We start from the raw sequence: 20,469 nt of genomic DNA, 5'->3' as shown, positions 1-20,469 counted from the left end.
CCTCTCCAGCATCTCCAGCCGTCGCACTCTTGCATCCCGCACCCCCATTATGCACCTGTATCCCACTACCCAGAGGAGTGGGTATGCCCGTCATTGACTCCCCACCCCTCCAAAGTACTGCCAACCAGGGAACCCCTGTAGGGTGGTTACATGCCCCACCCAGCTCTTAGTGCACCTTTCGCTCCTTAGTCCCTGCAACACCAAATGGATTCATTCCACAGCTTACTAATGACATCCCTCATCTCCATCATATAATAAGCGTTGCCCATCCGCGAAAGGTGCACCCCTTCATCTCGAAACAGCAAGGGCTCTTCCATCCTCAACCCTACATGCGCAATCACTTCGATGCCATTTGAGCTGGAAAAAACTGTCACAGCCCTGTTCAGTTTCCTGTGAACTTTCTCAAAAGCAGTCGGCTTCAGAGCCCCTCTCCAAACTTTACGCGGCACTAATTCAGTCCAAACCAGGCATGTGCCCGCTGGATTGTTCATGACCTTTGCATCAGATGTAAAAGAGCCAAACCCGACAGCCTGATTAAATCCATCTCACCCTGGTGCAGGACCAACATATCCATACAGCCTTTTTAAGATAGCATCTTTGTCAGCCAGGGCAGCAATACTCCCCAGCACATCCCTCCTTTCCCCCAACAATGTACCTCATGATGGCTACTTCGCAGACCTAGGTTTCGACCGTAGATCTTCCAATCTGCATACTTTTGCTGCCCAGTGTACGAAAGAATGTCCAACGATCGAGGTAACCGTCTTGGTCCCGAGGCCCCCCACGCAACCTGCGATAAGGAAACAAGTGTTAGTGCAGGAAAAACACAGAGACTCCCCCTTCTGTACCCCAGAAACATTATCCCCCCAGCCGACCGTTACTCATTTGCACACATATCGTTCACAACACCTGGACCTCCACGGCCCTATCTGACGTATCCTATCCCGAGACCACCCCAGGCGCACAGCCACCCTCGCTGTGCCAATGCGAAAGGAAAGCGTACCATACCTAGCGGGCTCCTTACCCAAATGCTTCAACGCCATCCGCAACACTGCCAACAACTGAAAAGCCGTCAAACGCTCCCGAGATGCATGATAAAAAGATTCACCTGATGCTCCCCGGGCCCCCCGTAGGAAACCTCGCCATTCCTGCATTGGACACGCCCCCAAACAGCCACTTTCGCTCAACCACACCCATTTGCCTCTCCCAGCCTTGTCCGTCTTAGAATGACCCATCCAAATGCCCAGACGCGCCCCATCCAGTTGAACCTCCTTATACAATCTCCCAGCCCTCCCTCTCGTGCCTACCAACTCTGAAATCCTAAAGACCCCAAAAAACATCCACACCATGCATAAATGAAACACAGAGACCTCGTAACCATAATAACAACAGCTGGCAAGTCCGCCAACAAACTCTGTAATATCTCAAAGGTAATCGCCTCCCTAGGTGCCCCCCCGTACCCTCACCCCGCTCCCGTCCCCAATCCCTTAACATCTTACTGAGCAACTCATCCTTGGCAGGATCAAAACCCATCTACAATTTGCTGTAAAAAAAAATCCCTGCCAGTTTTCCCGCAATCGTAGTTGGAGACAAACCTTTATCTATGCAACTCAGAACAAAATTTGTAACTCCTTGTTCACTTTCCTACCGCCACATGTGCCCTGTCTCACTGGTCCATCCCAGAAATGTGCCAAATTCAGCCCTTGCCGGCCTGTAGCTGCACCTCGTAGAGTCTGCTGTGGATTTTTCGACTAGGCCTACTACTCTCACTTCCCCCAGGCCCAGATGTCGTCCGGCAGCTCGGTCTTGCAAGCATCCGCCCCGGAGCCAAAAGTCTGAAACACTGCCATAGCGTACAAGATAATGCATCCGCAATGTCATTGCTTTCACCTGGAACATGCTTCGCGCGGAAGAGTGCATTCAGACGCAGGCAGTGCAGCATAACTCTGTGCAACAGACGCAAGACCCTCAAATTCCTCGCCTTTTGCTTGTTCACTAGATCCACCACTGTCATGTTGTCTACATGGAACAGTACTGACCTGTTCCGGAATTCAGGGCACCAAACGGCCACTGCCACTAACAAGGGAAAAATTTCCAAGAATGCTTTGCCCTGCCATTGCAGCAACCAGTGCACTGGCCATTGCTTCGCGCACCACCTGCCATCCCAAAAGACCCCAAAACCGGAAGCCCCTGCAGCATCAAAGAAAAGTTGCACCTGCCAGTCATCCACAAAATCCTGTTCTGTCATCCACAAAATCCAAGGACACACCATTAAAGTCCGACGGAAACCTCTGCCACACCCTCAGGTCCGCCCTAACTCCTTGGAAATCCTGACTCTGTGGTGTGGAAGCACCGCCACGGACATGGCCATGCCAAGGCGTCGGCAGAATGTTCTCCCCGCTCTCACAACCCGACAAGCAAAATTCAGAAATCCCATAAGTTGCTGCATCCTCCGCAAGTAAATCTTTTTCTCCCCAATCACCTGTGGCAAGAATCCTTGCATGTCAGTCACCGTCACCTCGGGCAACCTGGCCACCCACAGGACAAAGTCCAACTCAATGCCCAAGAAAGTCAACCTGCAGCTGGGCCCACCTGTGTTTTCTGGCACCAAGGGGACCCCAAACTCTTGCGCCAACTCCTGAAACTGCCTAAGCGCCCTCCCACACACACCGGACTGGCTCTTCCCAACGAGTAGAAAGTCATCCAGGTAATGCGACACTTCCCAGTGACCACTACTACTGTAAATGCCCACTGTAGATGTGCTGAAAGCTTCAAACAGCGCACAAGAAATTGCACACCCCACGGGCAAGACTTTGTCTACAAAAATGGCCCCTCCGAACTGCATCCCTAGCAACGAGAAATCCACGGGGTGTATGGGAAGGAGGCAAAAGGCAGATTTTACATCACATTTTGCCAATTTCACCCTCTGCCTGCACAACCTCACAAGGCGGATGGCATCGTCCACCGAAGCATACAGCACCCTTGAATCCTCCTCGGCAATGAAGTCGTTAACGGACCTCCACTCGGGCCAAGATAGATGGTGAATCAACCTGTACTCCCCCGGCTCCTTCTTAGGGACCACCTCAAGGGGTGATATAACCAGATCTTCCATGGGCCAATCGTCAAACTGTCCTGCTATCCTACCTTCTGCCACTTCTTTCCCCATCTTACCTGCAACTACTATTGGCAACTCCTTGGCTGACCTCAAATTCTCCGCCAACCTCCGTTCCCGGGGGCCTTGATAATCCACCCGAAAACCTTCCATAAAACCCCATTGAATCCGCACTGCCGCCTCTCTATCTGGGTACAATGTGAGCCAAGGACCCATGGCCGCGACTCTAACTGGGGTAGGTGCTCTTCGGTTCAGACTGTCCTCTGCCGTTTGTTGCCCACCATTGCTCGGATGGCGTGGGCAACGTAAAACACTGCATGAGCGGGTGACATCCCCAACATTTCGAACATTCGTGCTTGAACGTGCAAGGGTATCTGGTGCAGAAGCCTTTGTTGAAATTCCAACAAGCTCCCATGGTACTCCCACCTGGCTTAGGTGGTGGACATGCATTCCCTGTGTGACCACTATGCCCTCCCGCCCCTGCCTGGGCGGGACGCACCGGAAAGGACCGATAGGTCACCGGCATGCCACTGGCCGTGTGTGTGGTTGCCGACGACTGCGTGGATGATATCCACTGCATCCACAACTTCTGGTCCACCTCCCCCCACGGCTTGTGAGGATTGATGCTAATTCTAGCCCTAGATTCCTTGTCATAACTTAGCCCAAGCAAAACCACCGAAATGCATCTATGCTTTTCGGATGATATCCATGTATTTCAGTAATGCTATTGCCCTGACCAGATGCCTCTTGCAATATATGTTTGCATTAATTAGAAAAGCGGAAGTCCAGTTTTCCATGTTGACTGGCGCCCGAAGCCTCCTCGTCATTTCCCATTCCTCCTCCTTCGAACCCTCCTTGGCCCGAATCTCTCTGTGTAGTAGCTTAAATACGTCCACATATTTGTGCTTCCAAATCCTGCTCCTATTCTTTTCCGACAAGTGAGACCCCAACGGCATGGCCAAACCCATGTACGGCAACTTCTTGTGATGTTTGTCATCGCTCTTGTCATCCTTCCCCTCCAGCCCCTCAGTCTTGTCTGTCTGGACACTTGCCACCACCAACTGGTTCGCCCCAGAGCTCCCTACCCCCCACCGCAGGCACTGCCGCTGCGCTGGCTAGTTCTCCAGTGTCTCTCAGAGACCCCTCGCCCACACCCACACCCACACCCACCGACCGGCAGGCTTTCTTCCTTCCCCTTTGGGGCCATTGTCCCAAGCGGCCCACCAATCACCCTCACCGGACAAGGGTGCATGTGACTCCCGGTCCATTCCTCTTATGCCAACTTTCTTCTGGCTTGCCGTCTTGCTCTTGCTGGTGATTGCCGGTGGCACCTGTAAGACATCAAACTTCCCTGTTGCTGTCCCCGAGGGGCCCGCCGTCGCCCGCTTCCAGTCTTCATCCTCACGCACTTCCCCTTCTTCCAACTCATCGCTGTCCGCATCATAATCCAGTTGCACTTCCGCTTCCGCCTCAGCAGGCGCCCACAACACCTCACGTACTGCTCTCTCCAAACCTTTCCCTTGCCGTTGCTGGTGATGCCTGATCCCTCGTTGGAGGGTAGGCTGCCTCGGACCCCCCTACTGCTTCCGGCCGGCTTCTCAGTGCCATTTTGCACCTCACCGGCCCACTCACTTGTCTACCAGCCTCTACCACTGATTTGCATCCTCCCCCCCAGGCTGCTCCAACCTGAGAAGGCCCCAGCACCATCGGGTCTCTCCGCCGTCTCGGCCATCATTGACCCTGTCCTGGGGTACCTCACCTCCTCCACCCACACCCACTTGCCTGTCTGCCCTTTCGCACCTACCTCTAGCTCCGCCCAGGCCTCCTCCTCAGATGTGGGGGTAGGAGGCCCCTCCACATCTCTGTCCCCCCAACTCCCCCCCTCCCTGACTGCACATAAATCCTGCCACTTCTGCTCAGCCTCCTGAAATGCCTGTGCTTGTCCCTAATCTTGTCTTCCAGGGACATGCCTCTCCACCTGGGCAATCAGGGCTTGGAACCCTGTCCAGCCATGTCCATCTCCCCTGCCCGAGCTGGCACAGTCACGCTGACCCCTGCGCTTCCTTTGGGAACAGACTAGGGCATGGCCCTCTGCGTGCACCTCCACCCCCACCCGAGGTGTGGGAGCTCCTTCCCCCCAGGTCAGATCAATGGGAGCATCGTCCCTGCGCCCCTCTTCCCCCTCCTGGCCTTCACTCCCTGACAATTGCAGGGCAAAGTCCTCCCCCACAGGTTCCCACCAGTCAGTAGAGTGCGCGCGCTGACTGATAGCGTCGCACTCTACAGAAACCCCTCCTGAAGCGAAAAGCCGGGAGCCATAATGCCGCTTTTTAAAAGTTATTGTTGTAAATCTTGTGTTTTTTAAAGCTCACTCACCCCCGGGCACTCTTCACTCGGACCAGCCGACACCCCGCACAGCTGACTGCAAGCTGCCGCGGACGAGTGTTGCCTTATTCCGGACGCCATCCCTGGCCTAGCGGACACGCCCACTCAGGCAGACCACGCCCCCCTTTTTTCACCCAGTTCCACCCCTTAAAACTATGCTCATTCGAAGGACGCGCAGCGGACGAGCGCAGCAGGCGCAACGATTGCGCGCCGAAGGCGCGCTTAAGGCAAGCTCGTCTGCGCTCGTCCGCGCCCGGCCGGGCCCAGGGGCCATGCCCCCTAGCTCCTCTGGGGGTGACAGATATGTATACAGCTCGAGCCTCCTACATCAGCTGCGTCCACCGACTACACCCAGCTGTGGCACTCCTAGACATCCCCTGGAGATCCCCCGCTGCTGTACGCATTGTAAATCTGAACTAATCATCAAAACTGCCAAAGCCAGATCTGAGGTAAAGGATTATTCTATGTTTTTGCTTAACTGTAGGTCTTTAGTGAAACACTGCTTAGAAATCTCCCTGCTATTAGATGAACACGCACCAGACGCAATCTTTTTGACCGAGACATGGTTGAATCAAGACTCTCAGCCAGATCTGGCACAGGCCATTATTCCGGGATATCAGATAGCGCGGGCTGATCGACCACTGGACAGAGGTGGCGGCCTTGCGATTATCTATAAAGAGAGCTATGTCTGCCGCTGTTTAGCGGAAGACATTGAGGACTGCGAAAATCTCTCTTTTGCAATCGAGTTCTCCCCTCATACCAGCTTCACCGGTATTCTCATTTACCGCCCCCCTGGTTCCACCGGACAATTTAACACCTCTCTTCTATCGGTGGCCTCCCAACTGGTTGTCTCTCCCTCCAATTTTACCTTACTCGGAGATTTTAACATTCATTTTGACAACCTGCTGGACCCCACGGCATTAGAGATAAAGTCAAGCCTGGCTGCCATTCAACTGGAGCAACTAGTTCCCTCTGCCACACATGAAAAGGGGCATCTTTTAGATCCGGTTTTCAGTAACAGTGACCAGCTTAAAGTAGGTACCATCAGTAGCCTCCCATGGTCGGACCATTTCCTGATAGCCTTCACCTGGACCACGAGCAAACCCCCCCCATCCTTATTTACGTCTCGGATCACTCGAAACTGGTCAAAACTTCCTATCGACAACTGGATGAAGGCTCTCAGCACCACTAGACCCACTCTCTCCCATGACCCAATGTCAAATAGCATTAAATATGATGAGTGGATTACCACCTCTCTTGACTCAGTTCTTCCGTCATACCCATCTAGATCAAAGAGACAAAGTAAATCAGCTCCGTGGTATACAGAAGACCCCCCCTGCCTGCCACAGATAATAACAGCTCATCGTCCAAATGTAATGATCTGGTGGAATTTTTCTTTCAAAAAGTGAATAAAATCTACCTCTCCTTTCCAAACCCACCCACTGACCCGCCCTCTCAATGCCTGGACTCAGCTCTGAACAGCGACAAGGGACTGGAGTCTTTTCCTTTGATAACAATGGAAACATTAGAGAAACTAGCTCAACAAATAAAAACCGGCTCTCCGTGTGACCCTGCCCCTCCAGGCTCACTGGGACTGGCCAGCAAAACCATTCTCCCCACCCTTCTGGAATTGCTGAACTCCTCCATACTGAGTGGGACGGTACCTGCGACCTGGAAACACGCAATGGTGCGGGCCCTACTAAAAAAAACTTCCCTTGACCCAGCCAACCCAGGCAACTACCGCCCGATTTCTCTGCTCCCATGTGCGTCTAAGATCCTGGAGAAGCACGTCAATACCACTCTGACGACGTTCCTCGAGGAAAACCATCTCCTCGCCGCCTCCCAGACGGGCTTTCGCCCAAAACATAGGACAGAGACGCCCTTCTGGCCGTAACTGAGGAGGCAAGACGGATCTTGGATCGAGGGAGGTCAGTGGTAGTGATCCTCCTCGATCTGAGTGCCGCGTTTGACTCGGTACATCATAAAATCTTGTTGAACCGTCTTGCCGACCTAGGAGTGTCCGGAGATGCCCTGGTATGGTTCAAGTCTTTTTTATCGGACAGAACCTTCCAGGTCTTTGACGGCACATCCGTATCATCAAGTAGGCCTCTGGGGTGCGGAGTTCCGCAGGGCTCATCTCTAAGCCCCACGCTCTTCAACGCATACATGAGGCCGCTGGCTGGGATTGTTCGTCCGCATGGTGTCAATATCATCTCCTATGCGGACGACACCCAGCTGGTGGTCTCCCTTGCACAAAAGAGCGGCCTCCAGTCTCCGCCAGATCTAGCGGCTTGCCTGGAGGATGTAAAGAGCTGGACGATGAGCTCATGTGTGGAGCTCAACGACGACAAAACTGAGCTCATGCTCCTGGGCCCGGCGGCCCCTTCCACCTTGGAGCTGATATGGCCCACAAGCATGGGTACGGCCCCACCCCCCAGAGATAATATCAAAAGCCTAGGAGTATGGCTCGATAAATCGCTGAGCCTTAATACACAGGCCACCAAGGTGTCAGCCACTTGTTTCGGCCTCCTTAGGGTGATCAAAAAAATTCTTCCCCTTCTCCCATTTGAGGCCAGACAAATAATCATACAGGGCCTTATCCAATCCCGTCTGGATTTTAATGATGCCCTCTATCTTGGAGCACCAGACTACATCCTACAAAAACTTCAGCGCACTCAAAATTGTGCTGCCCGCCGCTATTGGGAGTCCCACGGAGGACCTCAATAAAAACTGGCCTAAGAACTTTACACGGGCTACCTGTTGGGGAAAGAGTGAAGTTTAAAGCTCTATGCATTGCCCACCAGACTTTCTGGAAAATGGGCCCAGAAATCAACTGCTCCTTGATCTCCCCATACCTGCCCAACAAGACTCTTTGTTCCTCAACCGCATCATTAGCCACAATTCCCAGAATCTTTAGAGCCAGAGCAGGAGGACGCTCGTTCTCGTACAATGTATCTAAACTGTGGAACACCCTCCCTCTGCAGATGCGAAATAATCCCAACCTAACTAGTTTCCGGAAATAGCTCGAAACTCTCCTGTTCAATAAATAGTAACCTTTTGAGGGCATCTTCTGTTTTTCCAGCGCCTGGACGCCTCAGGGCAACTGCAGCGCTCTACAAATCCCATTTTCATTTCATTTCATTTCATCTCCCTCCTCTCCCCCGTGTCATGCTATGTGCCAAATCCAGGCCCAGTAGCTAGCCGGGCCTGCCCCTGCAAAGCCTGGCCCCTCCCCTTCCCAAGGACACACACAGACGATACCTCCAAAACATCACGCTGCCGCTCAAGCAAGCTTTCCTCCCTCCCCTCCCTTCCCCTCCCGGAGTCATACTGGGCGCGGCAACATCCTCAATCAGGCGCGCAGGCAGGCTCCTGCTCCTGCCCCCGTGCTTCCCTGGATCAGTTTTTACCAGCCCTCGCCCCCGCCCCCTACCCGACGTACCTTTCTTAGGCGGTGGTGGCTCATCCAGGCACGCCACCACCGATGCAACGACCCCCGCTGACGCGGACCTCGGGTGCGGGCCATTCCTGCCCACGTCTGGTCGAGGCCGCCAGGCCACAGGAGGTCTGCCCTGCCCACCCGGCCCAGCACCTGCAACGCAGCCCGAACCGCCTCCGCATCCGGCGCCGACATGCCAGGCCTCAAACCGGTGAGTAGTGTGCAACAGTGTGGGGGCCCACTTAACAGGTCGTGGAGTGCTAACAACACAGCTATGTAACCCTAACCTACCCCGCACCAGCGAACCGATTGGGCCTACCTATGCCTCCCCACAACCCTAATCTGCTACGCTATCCAATAACTAAAGACCCTTCACAATGATGCTGGGTGTAGGAAGAGTATGAAACCTCCTCCCCTGCACCTTATAACCCCTCGCCCTAAACCCCACCCCTAGTGCAACCCCCTGACCCCACAACCTTGTCCTTCCTTCTCATGCGCAAACACCCAGAGGGAAGACTAGTCTATAAACCCTACTTCCCTCGGGGGCCAGCATTGTCCTACTTTGAAAATAAAAAGGGCAAGGAGGGGTACTCTGAAACCAAGTCGGACAAATAGAAAATACCATATTTAATGTTCAGTAGAAAAGATGAATATCATAAGAACATTTACATACCCCATCACATTTCCCAACCCACAATACCTTCGCTTCCCCTATGCAACTATTTAATCCCAGAATAATCGCAGACATTGTGGGTAAGCCATGTCACTCGGAAATGCCTACTTATTAGCTCCAAGAATACTAACCAAAATATTAGACTTGTATATTGATCCAAAGACAGTGGAATTTTATAAATATGACTTTGGGTCTACACAGCGTTTAACAACCAGGGGCACTTTTAGCCTCAGATTGGTTTTAAATACATTTTGTTTATCCCGTAATTAGGTTGTGCACTGTAGTACACCGTTTTGAACCTCTTGTTCGAAATGCCTACTAAAGCAGAAGACTTTTTACACACTTTATAGTCGAAACTCAAATCTTATAACCTTGCACGAGTTTTCTTTTTGTGCTACAATCGCTAAAGCATATTTCTTGACTTGTTTGAAAAGTAAAGTCTCATGTAAATTTCTGTTTATGCTGTCTTTTTCATTTGGTATGTTTTGTTATGTTGGTAATTTGCCTAGTGCTTTATGCTATACTAAGGACGCATAGTGGAGAAATGTGGGTGATGGCAGTGCCAAGGAGAAAGAGGTGAAATATGCACCTAGAGCAGCAAAAAGGAACAGAACGGGCAGGATAAAGGAAACATGTGGCTATGTCGAGTTTAGAGCCTACTGCTAGGGCCTCAATGCGCTTTTTGACAGTGCTCCTGGCAATTTGCCTATGATTGGGAAGTGCCCGGAGACTAGATCCATGTCCATAATTATCTAGGAGGCAAACATTGAAATCAAGATAGTTACATCCGTCCTGGGAATGGCAATCGTTCAGTATGAGGGCAGGTATATGATAAATAAAGACATTTTTTTCAATAAATTGCTTTTCACCATTCATGCTGTTTCTCAGAGCTGTAAACCATGCTATTGTTGACCAACACAGCAGTGCACATTTCAGAGTTCAAAAGGATAAAATGGTAAGTAGATCATGCCCTCAAATGAACCTTTGAATTTTATGTTACACACAGATCTCTGTAGCACATCCAATTATCCATATTAAGAAAGTTAAAATCAAGAATTGGTATTTTCTTTTTTAAAGTCCACCTGTACACCCTGTTTCCTCCTACCTTCCATATTTCAATGTTGTTTATATGTGTGGGTGTCTCAGGGTGTACTTCTTTAGTTACTTTTGAGAAGCGCTGTAGTGTTCCTATAATGGTATAACAGTTCTGCTGTTCCTTTAAGGTTATGCCTATTAACAGTGCAGGAGGTGCTCCAGCGAAGTGCCAGTCCTGATCTACTATAAGTATAGCAGTCCAGAAAAGTGATGCCAAAGTCATATTGATCCGGCTTGCAGCTTGCCTAGGGTGACCAGATTTTCAGATCGAAAAACCGGGACAGGCAGAGACAACATTCTATTTGGAATAACTTGGGCGCCGGTTGAAGAATCTTTGCAAACATTTCAAAACTAATGGCCAGGTCCGCTCTGCTTCTATCCTGAAAGTCTTGTGGTAATTCGTGAAGCGGGGGCCAAGATAAAAGGGGGGTCTCAAAACGTGTTCTCCCCATGCAATTTTCCATAGAGACCTTTAGCCGCAGCTACAGCCCAAACTGCTGAACGGAATTACACCAAATTTGGCAAAGAGGTAGTCCTCAGACTCGTGCCTTTTGCTTATATGGTGTCAATCTGTTCAGTAGTTTTTTTTAGATATTAAAGGAAAAAAGTACATATATATCTGGGCGGAGCCAAACGACACATCTCATTGTGAGATCTGATTGGCTGTCAGCACTACATCCAAGAAATTTTGGCAGCCATCTTGGAACCAATATACCTGATAGCACCTCATTAAAAAGCATTGCAGTTAATAGAAGGTTTTAAGATTTTAGTTACATTATAAATCATTTGTTGATGGTACCATACTCATTTTAGGAATAGTGGTGTGTTCTAAGGTGATTTTACCATGTGAAAAAGCCTTCTGCTGGGATATCATGAATCATGTTTGAGAGAAAACTATTTTCTCATGCTTGTCCCTTAGAGGTGCTCCAGAAGCTAAAATGAGAGCATATTTTCTGTAAATTCACATTATCTTTCTCAGTCATGTGATAATGAAGTCTGACATTCTCAGTAAAACATGTACATCCAACAAGGGCAGAGACTGTCAGTTGATTGCTTTGTGTTCTACTGCAGCTTCCCAGAGTGTTCTAAAGAACAACTAGAGCTCTAACAGCCTTACTAATGACAAAGTATGGCACACCTGAAGCCATCCTGATTGGAATACACTGGTAAAACATAAAACATTTAATTTAAAAAGGAATTAAATAAGGGGGTTTATTTTTTCATAGAAATTACGGTTAGTGCTGTAGAACGAAAAATTAGGACATGTTTTAAGTGAGATCTCAAATATCTTCCTGTTACATTTCAACAGGAGCAGCCTGTCAGTTGATTGCTTTGTGTTCTACTACTGCTCCCCATAGTGTTCTAAAGAACAACTAAAGTGCTAACAGCCTTATTAATGACAAAAGTATGGCACACCTGAAGCCATCTTGATTGGAATAAACTGGTAACACTTAAAACATTTAATTTAAAAAGGAATAAAATGAAGGGTTCATTTTGTCCTAGAAATTATGGTTAGTGCCGTAGAAAGAAAAATTAGGACATGTTTTAAGTGAGATCTCAAATATCTTCCCTGTTATATTCCAACAGGAGCAGCCTTGCAGTTGATTCCTTTGTGTTTTACTACAGCTACCCAGAGTGTTCTAAAGAACAACTAGAGTGCTAACAGTCTTACTTATGACAGAATTATGGCACACCTGAAGCCATCCTGATTGGAATAAAATGGTAACACTTAAAACATTTAATTTAAAAAGGAACAGAAGGAGGGGGTTAATTTTGTCATAGAAATTATGGTTAGTGTTGTAGAAAGAAAAATGAGGGCATATTTCAAGAGAGATCTCAAATCCTCTTCTATTTAATTTGAAAATTCTGACATGGAAACTGAACAATCACTTTCAATACCAGCAGTAGACTTCCAGTTAACTCCCCGTGGAGCACTACCCCCTACACTACTCAAACACCACGATACTACCCTAAACCCTAGAACACTACCCCCAGCACGAGCCCCTACACTACACAAACACCACTGCACTACCCTAAACCCTAAAACACTACCCCCTACAGTAGACAAACACTACTGCGCTTCCCTGAACCCTAAAATACTACCCCCAGCATGACCCCCTTTACTACCCAAACACCACTGCACTACCCTAAATTTACCCTCAGCACGACCCCCTACACTCCCCAAACACCACTGCGCTACACTAAACTCTAAAACACTACCCCCTATATTACACAAACACCACTGAACTACCCTTAACCCAAAAACACTACCCCCAGCACGACCCGTACACTACACAAACACCACTGCACTACCCTAAACCCTAAAATACGACCCCCTACACTACACAATTACCACTGCACTACCCTAAACCCTAAAACACTACCCCCAGCACGACCCCTATACTACACAAACACCACTGCATGACCCTAACAAACTACCCACAGCACGACCCCCTACACTACCCAAACACCACTGCGCTACCCTAAATCTACCCCAGCACGAACCCCTACACTACCCAAACACCACTGCACTACCCTAAACCCTAAAACACTACCCCCAGCATGACCCCCTACACAAACACCACTGCACTACCCTAAACCCTAATTCTACCCCCAGCACGACCCCCTACACTACCTATTCACGACTGCACTACCCTAATTTCTTGTCAATCCTGGGGGCCAACTAGCCCACCAGGTACCTCCAGTAAGCGCCACGGAGCTGCGTTGCAGAGTGTTGTAAAAAGGGGCATGGCCTCTGAACACCTCTCTGCATCGCAGCCTCCTGGCGCATACTGGAGGTACCTAGTGGGAATTCATTCTCTAACTTAAAACGCACCACAGGGCGTGTTTGTAGACATATCACCTCAGGCCACGCCCCCTTCTTTCACCATTGTGCAAACGCTCCCTGTGGCGCGTTTTAAGTTGGGGAATGAATTCTCTTTCAATACAGAGGGTCCCTGAGAGCCAAATAGCTCAACAGGTGTCTCCAATATGCGCCATGGAGCTGTGTTGCAGAGAGGCGTTCAGAGGTCATGCCCCATTATACACCTCTCTGCAACGCAGCTTTGTGGCGCTTACTGGAGGTACCTAGTGGGCTAGTTTGACCCTAGGGACCCTTGGGATTGAAGGGGACTTAGTCTCTCAACTTAGAATGGTGACATGGTGTGTTTACACAATAGAAGATGGGGCCTGACGTGATGTGTGCAAACACGCCCTGTGGCGCGTTTTAAGTTGGGGAAATAATTCCACTTCAAACCTGAGGGACCGTGGGGGCCAAGTAGCCCACCAGGTGCTTCCAGGAAACGCCACTGCGCTGCGCTGCAGGGAGGTGGTGCAGGCCGTGCCCCTTTTTACATCTCTCTGCTACGCAGCTCTGTTGTGCTTACTGGATGTACTACGAATTCCGATTTACTTACCTGTTATCAGGAGAGACCTCAGTGCTGCATCTTTGAGCCCAGTACTGATCCTGAAAAGTAATTCTAGCCATACGTACCAGTAACTTGAATTTCCTTCCATAGGCTAACATTGACTGGCTTCTCTAGGAAATTCTTCTGAGTGTGGAGTTTTCGAACTTTAAAATATTCACCTAAAATCATCCGAACAACGAATTCCGATTTACTCACCTGTTATCAGGAGATAACCCAGTGCTGCATCTTTTAGTATGTGCGTGTATCAAGAGGGAGAGAGAGGACCAGATAGCTAGTCCAGATCCCCGGTTTATATGTCAATTAATCAAATAGAGACTAGCTAAGAATGGGGTTGGTATGATATTTATATTGTAAAGATCATGATGACTCAGTTTAGTTTTGTCAATTGGTGGTGGCACCTGTTGGGTGTCTTTAGAAAGCCCTCACCCACCAACCTAGTTGGTGGCATGCTTCATCATCGGGCCCACCCAGTGACACCTAGCATGTCGCGGGTGTGCTACGACGCCTGATTACAGCGGAGCAGGTATGTCACTGTGTGTGCGGTGAAGGGTGATGAGATTGTGAGTTTAAAACGGCTTGGCGAGGGTCCCAGTACCCGGAGGGTAAAGAAGCTTTATTAACTGGGCCTCCGTCAGCGGTTAAAAATAAGGCTGTCGGACGTAAGAGGCGAGTTACGACCTCTCACGTCCTTTAGAGTGTCAACATGTTTCAGCCAGTGCCTTATCAATATGCTGGCTTTCTTCAGGACAGATAAAAGGGTGTGTGTAATTAAAACTAGTGGGTGTGTAGTGCAGGCTATGTGTCTACGAAGGAGGCACAACAGGTCCAAAGCCGGCGCTGGCCAGAAATCCTGGTCAACCCCTTGCCACTTCAATAACCTTGAAGAGAAAACAACTTAAAACTAGCGTGATCTTGAGAAGGGAATCCCCCCTCTCACAGTTAGATACACTTTAGGGCATGTAGACACATAGCCTGCACTACACACCCACTAGTTTTAATTACACACACCCTTTTATCTGTCCTGAAGAAAGCCAGCATATTGATAAGGCACTGGCTGAAACATGTTGACACTCTAAAGGACGTGAGAGGTCGTAACTCGCCTCTTACGTCCGACAGCCTTATTTTTAACCGCTGACGGAGGCCCAGTTAATAAAGCTTCTTTACCCTCCGGGTACTGGGACCCCCTCCCAAGCCGTTTTAAACTCACAATCTCATCACCCTTCACCGCACACACAGTGACATACCTGCTCCGCTGTAATCAGGCGTCGTAGCATCTTTTAGTATAACACTGAACCTGAAAAGTAATTCTAACCGTACTTACCAGTAACTTGTATTTACTTCCATAGGAATCTATTGTCTGGTTTTCACCTGAAAAGTTTCTAATTTGATTTTGATTTGATTTTCACAAACTACAAATATTCTTTAAAAATCGCCTGTATGACTTAAACGCATTCTTTCAACTGGTTACAGGAGATGCATCAGTGCTGGATCTAGGATCCACCACTGAGTAAGAAAAAGTAACGATAACACTACTTACCTACTAAGTGAATTTCCTCCCATAGGATAATATTGGTAATTCTATGTGATCTATGTGAAAAAGTTTCTAAGTATCAACTTTTAAAATGCAATAATATTCCTTAAAAATCACTATTGTAATCAAAACGCTTTTACTCAACTGTTTACAGGAGATGTCCAAGGATTGAATCTAGGATCCAGTCCTGTGGTTAGAAAAGTAATCCATAAAGTAACTAATTGTATTTAACTAGAAATTCACATTGAGCTTAATGTTGCATTGTATTTGAAATTGTGTTGCCCATTGCAACAATTGCAAGTACTGTACTTAAAAGTCTATTGCCTATTTCCAAAGTATTTAAACTAAAGTAATTCATTCTAAGAAGGTATATTTTGTAATGTAATGTATAATATAATCGTAATGTAATTTAAAAAATAATATATCTAAAAATAAATAGTGTAATAAAATGTAGTAAATCAGTATAAAAAAATAAATATAACAATTTATACATTTAAAATTAGTCATTTACAAAACCTTTGAAATTCACTGAAAAAAACATAGGTTTCAGACATGTTATAGTTAGGAATTACCATTTAAAAAACCTTCGAAATTCACTGAAAAAACCATAGGTTTGAGGCCTGATATCATCAGTGATGTCACTGACCATGTCATGAATGATGTAATATGTGACATCATCAGCAGTGGATTGCCGGCGCGTGAGTTATAGTAAGTACAACTAACTATATCGGCCGAATTTCAATGGTTTTGTACGAGTGAAATGTCCAGCTAACTATAACACCCCTAAAACCTATGGTTTTTTTCAGTGAATTTCAAAGGTTTTTTAAATGCTAATTCCTAACTATATCAGGCCTCAAACCTATGGTTATTTCAGTGAATTAGATAGATAAATATTTTTATTTTTCAAATGTCCACATTTCCATCCCCTTCCTGTAAATAGTTCTAGGGCCCAAATGCTGCTGAGCTGGCCTTGATGTAGGGGCTCTGCACTCCTGACTCACCTCATTAAGTCCTGCTGTGCTGCTTGAATCAGGCGTGGCAGCACAGCAGGAGACTCTAAACAAATGAACTTCCGTCCTCAGTATCTAATAAGGCTGGTTGAAATGTGAACCTGCCTAACACTGTGATTAATGTGCAGGTGCGCCCAAACCCTCCCTTAAAAGCCAGGACATTTTTTTGTTTTAGGAAAAATTGATGGGAATGGTCACTTTGTATAGTAAGTATAAGGTCCCTGAGCCTTGGCCAACCCATGTGATTGTGGTCCCCAGTGCTGTCAGGCCTCACTATTGGAGTTGGCTCATGGTATCCCCCTGGCAGAACATCTGGGGAAGGCCTAAGCCTTTGACCACCTGGTAACCTAACTTTATTGGCCCTTGGATGAGGATGCAGTCAGATGCAGTCTGCAGATCCTGCATAACCTGCCAGGCCAGTGGGAAGTCCGGGGTAAAGCAGGAGGCCCCCTACAACCATTCCCTGTAGTGGGAACACTTATTGAAAGGGTCAGCATTGATATTGTTAGGCCTCTGGACCCCAAGAATTCCTTAAGCAACATGTTTATCTTGGTCTTAGTAGACAATGCCACACAGGATGCTGAAACTATACCCCCGAGGCCAGTGACTTCGCATGGTGTCCAGGTCACTGATGGGGCTATATACCTATGTGGGTTTATCGAAAAAGACTATCTCTGACAGGGGCACCAGATTCATTTCAGCCAACATGAAGCCAATGTTGGAGGAGTGTGTGGGTAACCTACAAGGTTTCCACTCTATACCACCCTCAGATCAATGGGCTTGCTAAAAGATTGAAAAAGACCCTCAAAAGCATGATTATGGACCTACCAGAACCGCCGAATGGTAAGTGGGCTATCTGGCCACCATGCCTACTATTTGCCTACAGGAAGTGCTTCAGAAAGTAGTGGGGTTTAGTCCCTTTAAATCTCTGTTTGGCCAACCTGTGGATGGACCTGTCAGTGTTATAAAGGAGGGATAAGAACAAGCACCCAACAAACCCCCTTCAAGATATAGCGAGCTACAGGTTGGTCCTCAGGTCTCAGATGAGGCTCTTCTGGAAGGAGGCTACTGAGAACCCAGAGGCTAGACTCACGTCTCAAATGAATCACATCTAGAAGGAGGCTACTCAGAACCTGATGGCTAGCTAGGAAGCCATGATGCATTGGTACTACCACAAAGCAGCTCTGGTAGATTATAAGTCTGGACCCTATGAAGTGAAAGAGCAGGAAGGGGAGGATACCTGCCGGGTGGACATGAAGTAATCTACAAACCCCTTCAGGGCCTTATATGTGAACCACCTCAATTCCCCATTTAAGTGGTCTGAAGTCAATATGATCTTGGTGACAGAGGATGGTGAGTAGGAGAGTGAACCTCCCCAGTCCTCCTTTCTTCCAAGGCCAAGATGGGTTAGTGGAAGGAGTTTGCCTGTCTCCTACCCTGATCCCAGTTGCCACTTGTTGGGGCGGTTTACCTCTTTATTATCTCTTACCCCATGGCTCTCTAACTGGTTTTCAAATAACATATGCACAGGGACAGCATGCCTGTGTAATACTTAATGTGGCCGTATTATGTTTAGTCTGCATCTGGAATCTTGTGATGTGGAGAATCCTTACAGGAATGTCATAATGCAAGCGGTGTCGAGCGGGAGGGGTGTTGGAATGTATATTTATGAGTTGTGAATATCTTTGGGCTCAATGTACTAGCAGAACCATGTTCTGCAGGGAATATCACTAAAGTAGACATGAAAAACATCTTTTTGCAGTACAGAGCACAGAAACGCCTGGAAGCTAACAGCCGCCTCACTACAGTCCGTCTCTACAACAAATACATTGAAGGTGATTTACCAAAGCTATACTTGAGTATGGTAACTAGACCTGCCCACAGGTTTGTCTTAACCAGACTAAGATTTGGTACGGCTCATGTTTTTTGGTTGCTTTTCCCCAACCTAAGAAGCAACCTGTTGGGCCGTGCCCATGTGATGGGCATTCCAAGCAAAGCACATTGCACTTTATGTTAATTTGTACTCTCTTCTTGCACGTTAGGGTGGCCTACCGGAAACCAATTTTTGTAAAATATGGTGTTAGAAATATGGAGGATGCGATGAAGTTAGTTTATAATATGAATTCTACGGATAAATGTTTTTATATTGCCACTTTTATCTCCAAATCAATCCAGATGAAAAATAGCATGCTGTTTTAAATATTTCTTTCTTTTAACCTGCCTTGTTTTTATCATCTACCATTTTTAAACTGTATTGTATTGTCCCATGCATTTGCTTATGTGCTTTTATGGTCATTGCATTCTATGAACCGAATAAAGCTTCATGAATTGAATTGAGTTGTGGCAGTTTAAATGGTGTTGACAGCAGAGGAGTTCCTGTGCGTCTGTCCACCACTACAGTGTAGATCATGTGTAGTAGTAAAACCTACCTGCACACTCCTGATGACTCCAGCGTTAATACTACAAAACTGACGCCAACGAATTGAGCCACAGTGGGACCCTGTACGCGTCTTGCCACTGGTTTGATTGAAATGCTGATTGATGACATCCAGCTGAGTGATGTCATCCAGCGGCTGCTAAATCTTCAGTGACGGCGGTCTGAACACAGCGAGTGTTATTGCGTATCCACCTCCTGTGAGCCCAGGAGTGATTGCACTTTGCATTGGCAATACGGTTAACCCCTATAACTTATCCCCTAAGAGACTACTCCATCTATCCAGCTAGGAAACAGTGCTGCCCTGGTTGTGGTGCAGCAACTGCCGATTGTCTGCATATTTCATGGCACTGTGCTGCTATTGTACCTTATTGGAGGCAAGTACTTTCTTACTTAAACATACTAATGACTGGAATATCCCCCAGCCGATTCTCCAATTTGTACTGAGACGGATCCCTGATATCCCAAAAAACAGACACTCAATAGGTGCAACACGGTATTGGGGCTGCTCGTGGCCAAGTGGCTGAGTCCTAGACCTCCAACTATTGAGGCCTGGCAGCGGGCTCTCCTTGAGTGGGCCTGGGCTGAAGAGGCACACATGAAAAAAACGCAAAGGGATGCAAAGGTGGCTGACACCCTGTTGGACTGTGCTGCGATGAAACAAACCTTACAGGAGCCACTGAGGGAGGACAGGTCAGGGAGGGTTAGGGAGAGGGAGGGGGAGTGGAATGGCCCGCTAGTTCGACTTCTACACCGGAACTAGTGTGAATCACTCTACTTACTTGATTTGACATGACAGAACTGCAACCAGGACTAAACATTATAATTCATTGACTACTGTGATACTGAGTGGAAGTTATCGAGGGGGGCTTTAGATTGGAGAGTTGGAAGTTGGAAGTTTCCTCCAATTGTTTTTTTCTTCTTATTATGAACTTGTGATTTTACTGGATATAATATGTTATATGTACAAGTGCCATGACGGGAAGCTTGTAAAATTCCCAAACAGCTCACTAACAGATTTTATTTGCCTCCTTCACTGATGGTACTTAATGTGTATTACGCTGAATTGCGTTGTTGTTGAACAGGTAGTTGACATAAAGATCTGCATATTATTGTTGCCAAGGGACTGATACTGCACTCTATAATGTAATATGTTTTAAATTGGCAATAAAGAAATTCTACAAAAAAGGTTAGCCCCTGCAAGTCTTTGCCACGCTAGTCTGCTGCCATTTATGTTCAGGTTAGTGCCTGCGCTAAAGACTAGTCTGATGCAGTGAGTTCACCATCTTACTAGTTCCCTCTCTATGCTTTACTGGTTTGGCCTGCTGTTCCTGCCTCGGTGTGTGAAGTGGTGTCAACGGTCTA

Source organism: Lissotriton vulgaris, chromosome 5 (genome assembly GCF_964263255.1).
Source record: "Lissotriton vulgaris chromosome 5, aLisVul1.2, whole genome shotgun sequence".
NCBI lineage: Eukaryota > Metazoa > Chordata > Amphibia > Caudata > Salamandridae > Lissotriton > Lissotriton vulgaris.
Note: the sequence above shows the minus strand (reverse complement) of the source record.